The sequence below is a fragment of the Echinops telfairi genome, unplaced genomic scaffold (assembly GCF_000313985.2).
Source record: "Echinops telfairi isolate 266 unplaced genomic scaffold, ASM31398v2 ScPeMD7_3533;HRSCAF=4204_0, whole genome shotgun sequence".
Lineage (NCBI taxonomy): Eukaryota > Metazoa > Chordata > Mammalia > Afrosoricida > Tenrecidae > Echinops > Echinops telfairi.
The window spans coordinates 75,586,790-75,597,733 of NW_022107431.1; positions in this window are offsets into that span (position 1 = coordinate 75,586,790).

Sequence of the window (10,944 nt, forward strand, 5' to 3'; positions counted from 1 at the left end):
TCATACAACTGTTATCCCAATCCATACACACATCAATTGTGTAAAGCGCATTTGTACATCGTTTCTCAAAACATTTTCTCTCCACTTAAACCCCCCTTTCTTATACACATGAGTCTCCCTGGATTTGTTTCTCTAGTCTACCAGGACTAACACAATGGGTGACCGTGCCAGTATTTGAAATACTAGTGGTGGTATAGCTTCCAGCATCACAGCAACATGTAAGACACCGCAAAACAACACACTGCCAGGTGAGAGGTGGAGATGCTGATGTGGAGGAAGTAGAGACAGTGAAAATAGTCAATTATTGAGTTTTACTAAAAAGCAAGTTTACTTAATGGTCTTAATTTGAAACAATCTGCAAAACTTCCAAAGCCATCAAAATTCAGGAATGAACTTTCTCAGCTACTTCAACTTTTACAAAGGACACTGCTATATGTTTATTTATTTATTATCTGAAGGTAGGCCCTTGTCTACTTGGAGTCCTGTACCTAGAGTGGGGGAGAGGTTTCTGTTTGAGTCATTGACTCTTCCATAGATAAACACTAACTCACTTGTTTTAAGAATTCACTTTCCAATCTGACTCCTTCCTAGCTGGCATATTTCAGCTCCCACTGCTCTATAATTCTGCAAAGGAACAGACTGCTTGTTGCCTCTGTGCTCCTTTTCTACATTTCTAGATATGTACATAATTTCTTGAATGCTGAGTTCCATCACTTGTTCCTTCATTGACGAGCTTATGCCATTTTGTGCTGCCTTTTAAAAATTTCAATATGGGCTCTAGGATGAGAGCAGATAAATGGATGCATTTAAACTTGCACTTGTGACCAACAGGTCTGTGGTGTGTATACTGGGGAGAGGTAGAAGGAACATGTGACATTAGCATCTTTACTTTCCTTCTGTGGGAAATGTACCTGACAATGCTTGCTTTGGGAAACCAGAAGCAATTTTCAATAGATAGAAATCTTTATTCTTTGAATAAAGTATGTGGTCTTTCAGAAAATCTGGGCTTATATAGGAGACATGTAATGAAACATAAAAAATGTGGTAATATAGTTTTATAGGCATGCATATTGTAGTTTTTCTTGGAAAATGCTCAAATCAACTATGATATAAACAATTTATCTTTAGATAAGACACGAGGATATATTTATAGGTCCAAAGAATTATTTCAGAAACAGTAAAACAGTACATGGAATGTCAAGGAATTTTAGGGATGTTCTGGAAGGAACATAAGCTTTCATTTCACGGGGAAATCAACAAGGCAATGCACAATAAATTGATGTTATGCTAGGAAGTTCTCTGCCTAAAGTATTTACACGATTCTTAAAAAAAAGAATGGACTGAAAAACTTCAAATGGCTAACCTATCATGTCAACTGATAAATTCAGAATATATATCTGTACATTGTGATAGATATCATAGTTTGACGCGTTCAAAGTTAAATATAGACATAGATTTAATGATAAATATATTGAAATATATGGCATCTATATTCCAGGCTTTATCTTTGCAGAAGCAGATTCGTCTTTCTCCTGTAGAACTATTGCAAGGGTTCAAGCCATCAATGCTTTAGTTAACACTAAACCCGTAATGTGCGTGCACACACACGTATGCACGCCCATTAGGTGTTATAGCGTCAGTTCTAATTCATAGCGATGTGCACCTGTACAGAACCACCTAGGATGTGCCACCTTCACCGTCATGTTTGTATTTGAACCTATTCATGTAGCCATTGTGTCCATCCAACTAACTGAGCGTCTTTCTCTTTTCTTTGCCGACCCTCTTCTTTACCAAGTGTGCTGTCTTTCTGGATCCGCCTAATCACATGCCCAAACTGCGTGAAACCAAATTTCCACATCCTAGCTTCTCAGGAGATCTCTGGCAGGCCTTCTTCCAAGACATATTTGTTTGTTCTCTGGCAGTGGATGGTAACTTCAATAGTCTTTGCCAACACCGCAATTCGAAGGCACTGCTTCTCCTTCTTCAGTCTTTATTGATTTCCCTGCTTTCTTATGAGACCGTTGAGAAAGCACGACATGGATCCGGCACACCTGAGTCCTAAAAATGACAATGTTTTCTCTTTAACATTTTAAAGCTATCTTTTGCAGTTGATTTGTCCAATGCAATAGTTTTTTGTTGTTTAATTTTATTTTCTGACTCCTTGATTGCTGCTTCAAGGCGGATTGATTGTGTATTCAAGTAAAATGATACCAATGACAACATCAATATTTTCTTCATTGATTAGGATGCTGCTTATTGGTCTAGTTATGAGGATTTTGTTTGCTGTATGTTGAGGTGCAAGCCACACTGAAGGTTGTAACTTATGATCATCATAAGTAACAAAGTCCTCTTTACTTTCAGTAAGCAAGGTTCTGCATATCGTGAATTGCTAATTAGACTTCCTCCAATTTTGATGCTGTGTTTTCTTCATATAGTCTAGCTTCTTCGATTATTTGCTCAGCACACAGATTGAATAAGTATGCTGAAAGTATACATCCCTGATCACATTTTTCTTGATTTTAAAGCACACAGTACCCCAGAGTTCTGTTCTACCAACTATCTCTTGGTCTATGTACAAATTTCCGATGAGCGCAATTAAGTGTTCTAAACTTCCCATTCTTTGAAAAGTTACCCACAATTTGTTGTGATCGACATAGTCTAATGCTCTTGCATTGTGTATAAAAAAACTTGTAAGCATCTTCCTGCTATTCCCTTCGTCCAGCCACGATCCATCGGACATCAAACAATAACATCCCTTCTGCTATGTCTTCTTCTGAATCTGGCTTGGATTTCTGAATGTTCCCTGTCAATGTAGAGCTGCAGCTGTGTAAATCTGGTGAGGTGCTTTTGTGTATGCACTGTTTATGTTGTTTAAAAACAAGTATTTGCAATGGATAAGTCATTTATCTGGAAAAAAATCTTATCATGAAGCCTCCCACCTTGTTTCTTTGACCAAGGCTATATTTCCTAACTACAGAACTTTTCTTTGTTTTCAATGTTTGCATTTCATTCACCAGTAATTGTCAGTGCATCTTGATCGCATGTTTGATGAATTAGAGATTACAGAAATTACTTAACAGCTTTAATTTTTTCATCACTGACATTTGTTTGGTGCATTAATTTAATAATAGTTGCATTAATTGATCATGCTTATAGACATATAGGTATTATCCTGTTACTGGTAGAGTATTATTTCAAGAGAGGTATTGGTATGTTCCCTTTGATGATGAATATGACACCATTTCTCTTCAATTTGTCACGCCATAGTGTACCATATAATTGCTGTACTCAAATCTTCAACACCAGTTCATTTCAGCTCACTGTTGCTTAAGATGTCAATCTTTATTTGTTCTGTTTTCTTTTCGGACAACTCCAAATTTTCCTAGTTTATACTCATCTGTTCCACATTTTGATTTTTAATGGATGTTTGTGGCTGTTTCTTCTAAATTTGAGCTGTACCCACTGCCAAACAAAGGTTCTGAGGTCTCTACTCTGTCCGTACAATTAGGGTGGATGCTCCTTTGAAGAGGCAGCACCTCCCCATTCGTATTTTGAGAGGCTTCCAACCTGAGTAGCTCATCTTTTGGCCTTCTATCAGCCAACATCCCCCGACTGCTCATAAGGCTTTCACGGATTTGTTCTTTTAGAAGAGCCCACATCCCGCTTCCTAGGGTGGTTTAGCCTGGAAGCTCTGGTCCGATCTTACCATTCTGGGTGGCCCAAACCGTGTTTGAAATAATGGTAGCCTAACATCCACTATCATAGCATGATACAACTACAATGATATGGCAAAAGGAGAGACAAGTGGTGTATATATATCTCTAATCTTTCTGTAAATTTAAAAATTATTGTGTACAATTTACATAAAACATAGCTGCATGCAAAAGTTAGCACTGAATGCTGCTTTAATTTTTTTTCAAACACGACATAAAGATATATTTAAGCCCATTATAAAGATTTATACAAATAGTTTCTCAAATCAAAATTAAGGAGTTATTTCTCTATTTGTATTACCCTATATATCCCTATATTTGAAGAAGGAAGAAACAGCTTATTATTTTTTAATGTTTTTGATCGCACTGATAAAGACTCAAAATGATAACTTAATGATTATCAACAACTTTATCTTTTTGAATTGACAGAAAATATTAACATTTGGAAATACATTTTTGTAACAATTATTTAATTCAAAAGGGATTATTCTAAATTTGGTGAATTCTAAACTACAAAATTCTGATTTCAGAAAACACAAAGACAACCATAAGACACCAACTTTTTAAAAAAATCATTTTATTGGAGGCTCGTACAATTCTTACCACAATCCATTCATCCATCCATTGTGTCAAGCACATTTGTACATTTGTTGCCATCATCGTTCTCAAAACATTCTCTTTCTACTTGAGCCCTTGATATTAGCTCCTTAATTTCCCCCCACCTTCTCTGCTCCTCCATCCCTCATGAACCCTTGATAATTTATAAATTATTATTCTGTCATATCTTACACTGTCTGAAGTCTCCTTTCACCCACTTTTCTGTTGTCCATCCCCCAGAGAGGAGGTTATATGTAGGTGCCCACCTTTCCGATATGATCACTGAAGACAAATGTGTGTATAAGCAAATGTGGTGAAGAAAGCTGATGGTTCCTGGCTATCAAAAGATATAGCGTCTGGGGTCTTAAAGGCTTGAAGATAAACAAGTGGCCATCTAGCTCAGAAGCAACAAAGCCCACATGGAAGAAGGACACCAGCCTGTGCGACCACAAGGTGTCAAAGGGATCAGGTATCAGACATCAAAGAACAAAAAAAAATCATATCATTGTAAATGAGGGTGAGTGCAGAGTGGAGACCAAAAGCCCATCTGTAGGCAACTGGACACCCCCTTACAGAAGGGTCATGGGGAGGAGACAAGCCAGTCAGGTGCTGGGTATCAATGATGAAACATACAACTTTCCTCTAGTTCTTAAATGCTTCCTTCCCCCACTACCATGATCCCAATTCTACCTTAAAAATCTGGCTAGATCAGAGGATGTACATTGGTACAGAGAGGAACTATGAACACAGAGACTCCAGGACAGATGATCCCTCAGGACCAGTGGTGAGAGTGGTGATAACTGGAGGTGGAGGGCAAGTGAGGTAGAATGGGGAAACCAATTAAAAGACACTAACTTTATGAACAGATAAATATAGCATCAGTTTTTTCAATTATGAATGAACGTTTATGACAGTTTTACTTTTAATAGAAATAAAAAAGAATGAACCATAACTAAAGAGTTTTCAAAAATTCTCAATTTTCTGCACTGTTTTAGAAGCACCTGCGGCACTTTCCCTCTTTTCCAAGTGGGAGTCTCCTAACAATGTGAAGTGGGGAAGACGCTGGATTATAGAAGAGGAGAGAGGAGAGTGAAAGAAACCGATAGAGAAGATTTTCAGGGCCACATCGTCCACAACCCATTTTCTTTGTGACTATCCAGAAGTATTTATGATGTTATAAATATCTTGGATAAGGATAACATTCTCTTTTATGAAAATGTTTCCGTCGTGGTCCAGCAGAGATAAGATCATGGAAATAATTAACATGGCTAAAGGGGTAGTGAAAACTCGGGGTGGGGGGGGGGACGTAGAAGGCTATCTGTGTAGACAGGAGACGGAGATTGTTGTGGGAAAGGAAGCTGCAAGGAGCAGGCGTGCGGAGCTCTGCCAGGTGTTGATAAGGAACGGCCATTCATTCTCTTCTCAGGTGATGCAAAGAAGGTGTGGAACGTGATTTCTACTTTATGCTGTAAAGTCTTTGTAGTCTGTTCTCTATGTAGGATTAATGCTTAGGATGTATATTTTACAGATGGACATGACTACTTCCTCTCCATTCCCTTTGTCATCCTCGTGTTCAGCAAATGCATAGCACAGGAGGTTGTTAAGGGGGAACGAAAAGATTAGAGCAGCCCCCAAGACCAGCTGAAGAATGACTCAAAGATCTACTTCTGTAAACCCAGCCCTTGAAAACCCCTGCAACGCAGCGCTGCTCTGACCTGCACCTGCCACTGCTCTGACCTGCACCTGCTGCCGTGTGTCCACGTTCATTCCTTGGAAACGGGTCTTTATTTTTAGTTTGATTATGCCTTTAGTGTTGACATCCAGTAACAATTTCAATGAGTTGTTTCAATGACATAAAATCTCATTTCCCCAGTTGATTTTTCTTTTTCTACGTAATGCATTCTAGTACGACACACTTACCAATGGTGGTGTCGCTGAGGGGTGGTGGGAGAAGCTCACTCACTACCAGCAGCCAAAGCAAGGTCTGAGGCCAACTGGGAAAAGATGAGCGATTACTTACATGGAAAAATTTTTTTTCTTACATGGAAATTTAAGTTGAAGCTGAAAATACTTACAACAGTTTAATGAGAATCAAATTTAGAGACTGTTCCAAGAACAGATTGAATGCATTGAACACTAATGACAAAAGACCCGATGACTCAGGGGGTAACATCAAGAACATCATAATGAGGAAAAAGATCATGAAAAAGAAATTAGGAAAGACCGAAGGAATCTCAGCAGAGTCTGTAACTTGCCCTTCAATGTATAATAATGAAAGAGAATGGAAGACATTTTGAAGTAAAAAAGCTGAACAAAATAACTTCAAAAGGCTGTTTGAGAAGTCAAAATAAAGCATGGAAGGACATGCTTAGCTTATCCCAGACTGAAAGAATTGAAGAAAATTCTGTAGCCTTCAACATGGATTACAACTCAGCGTTAAGAAAATAAAAATCCTCACAACTTCACTTATACACTCCATTATAATAAACAGAGAAGAGATTCAAGTTGTCCAGATTTTAATTTTACTCAGACAACAATCAATGCTGTCAAGAAATCAAAATTGAGTAAATCTTCTGCATGTGCCTTTTTAAGTGTTTAAGAGCAGAGTTGGCACTCGGCGTGCCAGCTCTAAGCCATGATCTGGTCACTTGCTTTGTATGCCTGTGAAGGTTGGACAAGGGATATGGAAGGCTGAAAAAGCAGGGATGGACTTGAATGATGGTGCTGGCAAAAATATTGAAAGTACCATGGATTGCCAGAAGAATAGACAAATCTGTCTTGGAAGAAGTACAGCCAGGATGTTCCTTTGAAGTGAGGATGGGGAGACTTGGTGTCACATACTTTGGGCATAATCTTAATAGAGACCAGTCCCTGGAAAAGGATATGGTAGAGAGCTTGGAAAACTAGTCATCGAAACAAAGAAAGACCCCCAAGGAAACGGATAGACTCAGCGGTTGCAACAATGGACTCAAGCATAGCAATTGTGGGGAGGGTGTAGGGCCAGACTATGCTTCTTTGTTCTGTTGTACATAGATTCGCTGTGCAGGTGGACAGCACCTAAGTACGCCAGCGACCAGTATTTACACTGACCTCACTCCCGTACACCATCTACATGCCTTTACCTCATACCCTTGGTCTTTGATCTTTTTTTCTTTTCCTTTAGACTCCTAAACAAAGAGTTAGGCTACTGGCCATTCCTGAGAAATGTATCTGTATTTTTACTTCATGCAAAATTAATAATCAAGTATTCTGTTTCTACCTCTCCTATTGGAAAGATGTTCTACTCCAGTATTTTCTAAGGGCATCCCTGAAAATAGCTGTGATATAATCCGTGTCCACATTTGATTTGTACTTATAGAATGAGACAATTCATTCAAAGATCAAGTTCAGAGTTTTCCTTGCTGTTTCAGTTGGCCATGCGGAAATGCCATACAACCATAGAGGCAAACCAGAGGCTGGGTATCCATGTAAACAGGTAGCTGAACGTGGTCTGAGCTGCTTGCTTACATACAAATAACTGTAGTTAGGCCTGTCAGAGTTTAGGCTTTGCCTGATCCAACAGATTAGCTTATAATGAGCAATGTCAGATGTATGGGTGCTCTATGTCTTATATTTCAGTGTTCTTTCTTTATCAGATTTCAGTAACATACAAGAGCTTTCTCAAATGCTGAATTGAATTTTATAGTTAGCAGCATGGTTTTAATCCAGAATCCTGGGCCCCCTTTGCTGCCATTCTCCCACTGGAATTCCCCATAGGCTCAACATTTCACTTTTGCCAGAAATAGGGTATGCATAATCTCCCAAGATTATAAAAGAATATATGGCCTACATGATAGGGATGTTTTGTTAATAGACTGAACCTGTTAAACAGTGTCCTATAGTGATACTATGTTTTCATTTTTTGTTTATTTTGTTTTAATTTTAGATGTTAAACAGCATCCTTGTTGTCTGCCCATCTATTCTGCCTATTAAGATGCCATGTTTTATTAACTACCTACAACTCCCTGCCGATTAAACCCCTTAATCATCGTTATGTTAATTGAGATCCCTGAGAGTATCTAGCAGTTAAGTGCCATCACCTGGGCTCCGTTACTTAGGGCAGGGGCATTATCACCATAGATTTAAAAAAAAAAATTTTTATTGGGGGCTTGTACAATTCTTATCACAATCCATCCATCCATCCATCCATTGTGTCAAGCACATAGTACATTCGCTGCCCTCATCATTCTCAAAATACTTGCCTTCTACTCTAGCCCCTAATATCAGCTGCCCATTTCCCCCCTTCCTCCCCACTCCCCCCTTGCTCATGAACCCTCCATAATTCACAAATCATTATTGTTTTGTCATAAATTACACTGTCCAACGTCTTCCCCCACCCTCTTCTCATCCCCATGGAGGAGGCTATATGTAGATTCTTGTAATCAGTTCCCCCTTTCTACCCCACATTCCCTCCACCCTCCAGGCATCGCCCCTCTCACCACTGGTCCTGAAGGGGTCCTCTGTCCTGCATTCCCTGTGTTTCCAGTTCCTATCTGTACCAATGTACATCCTCTGGTCTAACCAGATTTGTAAGGTAGAATTGGGATCATGATAGTGAGGGAGGAGGGAAGCATTCAAGAACTAGAGGAAAGTTATATGTTTCATCGTTGCTGCCCTGAACCCTGACTGGCTTCTCTCCTCCCCACAACCATTCAGTAAGGAGGTGTCCAGTTGCCTACTGATGGGTTTTGAGTCTCCACTCTGCACTCACCCACCTTTACAATGATATGACTTTTTGTTTTTTGATGCTTGATACCTGATCCCTTCGACAGCTCATGGTCACACAGGCTGGTGTGCTTCTTCCATGTGGGCTTTGTTGCTGCTGATCTAGATGGCCACTTGTTTATCTTCAAGCCTTTAAGACCCAAGATGCTATATCTTTTGATAGCTGGGCACCATCAGCTTTCTTCACCACATTTGCTTATGCACACGTTTGTCTTCAGTGAGCGTATCGGGAAGGTGGGCACCCACTGATATGATTTTTAGCTCTTTGATGCTTGATGCCTGATCCCTTCGACAGCTCATGGTCACACAGGCTCGTGTGCTTTGTTGCTGAAAGCTTGAAGATCACCATAGATTTTTAAAGAGCCCAGCTTTGTAATCACTTCTCTTATCAGCCTTGAGCTTCTAAGTGACTCTGGTACTCCTCTAGCCAGTACTTCCTGATAGGCTTGCTTCAAAAAGTTCATGAAAATTTCCATTTTCTTTTCATTCCAATTTTCCTTGCATTGTGAAGCCCCTTGAAAGACCTCTTGAGTCTTGGAACTTCACATCATGTGTTTATTTCCACATGCCCACTTCCTTCAGCCTGTTCATTTACTCTTATATGATCTGCCCAGGCAATACTGGTATCTTTATTTATCTGAGGGTGCTCATATTGTTTTTATAGATCACTAATAATCACCATAGCAGCAAGTTTTGCCCATTTCCTGGAGTCCTTAGGAAAAAGATAGAACTAACGCCTCCTATGAAGATCTACAGCTGCGGAAACCTTAGAGTTACATTCCATGTCTTTAGCAAGGACATCGACAGCATCTTGTCCAGCATCACATCCTGGCCCCCTTCACCTCTTGATCCCTTCACATCTCTTCCAAGATGTTCTGCCTTGACTCCTGCCAGTGCTTGTTATCTAGTTCTTCTAATCATTTAACTTTCACTGCCTTCATGTTTTTAAGGGGCAATAGCTCCTCAGCTAAGTGATTGGTCTGACTTCTACAAAGATGTGGCAGCAGCTTCTGAAGGTGGTTGGTACAGCATGCCTTGTGAGAGAGAGGCTTCTGCAGCCTTGTCCAGCCTAGCAGAAGTAGCACCTCTCACTAGAGTTGTGGGACTCCTTTCAAGCCCGGAGCGTGCAGGGAAAACTAATGCAGAGTCAGCAACCCAAGTGTCAGGATCTCAGAATTTCCTACCAAGGATTTCACCTTTGCACAAAAATCTGCCTTGATTGGACATTCAAAGACCTCTGGATCTTGGTGACCTTGTCTTCATCCTGGGTTTTTTTTCTTGTGTTTTAATCATTTTATTGGGGGCTCATACGACTCTCATCACCATCCATACATCCATGTGTCAAGCACATTTGTACGTTTGTTGCCATCATCATTCTCAAAACATTTTCTTTCTACTTGAGCCCTTGGTATCAGCTCCTCATCATTTCCCTCCTTCTGCATCCCCCCTCCTTCATGAACCCTTGATGATTTATAAATGATTATTTTTTTTGTCATGTCATACTGTCCGATGTGGGGGACAGACAACAGAAGAGTGGATAAAGGGAGATGTCAGACAGTGTAAGACTCCTGTTTCTGTAATTGTGTTTGGCTTCCACTATAGGTGTGAGTACTGCTGGTTTAGACGCTTAGCCATTAACTGCTTGGTAGCAACCATCAACCTCCTATTAGCCATTGGAAGGGAATCCAGCTCTATTTTTGCACACACACCCCCACCCCACCCCCTCCCACTGGCATTTTCCAAATGTCTGCATCATCACACCTGATGCAGCGCTTTGCTTCACTGGAGCCTTTCTTGAGGAGCCCCAGCAGTGGACGGCTTCCACATCAGGCTGCTAACTGCATGGCCAGTAGTTTGACCCCACCAACTG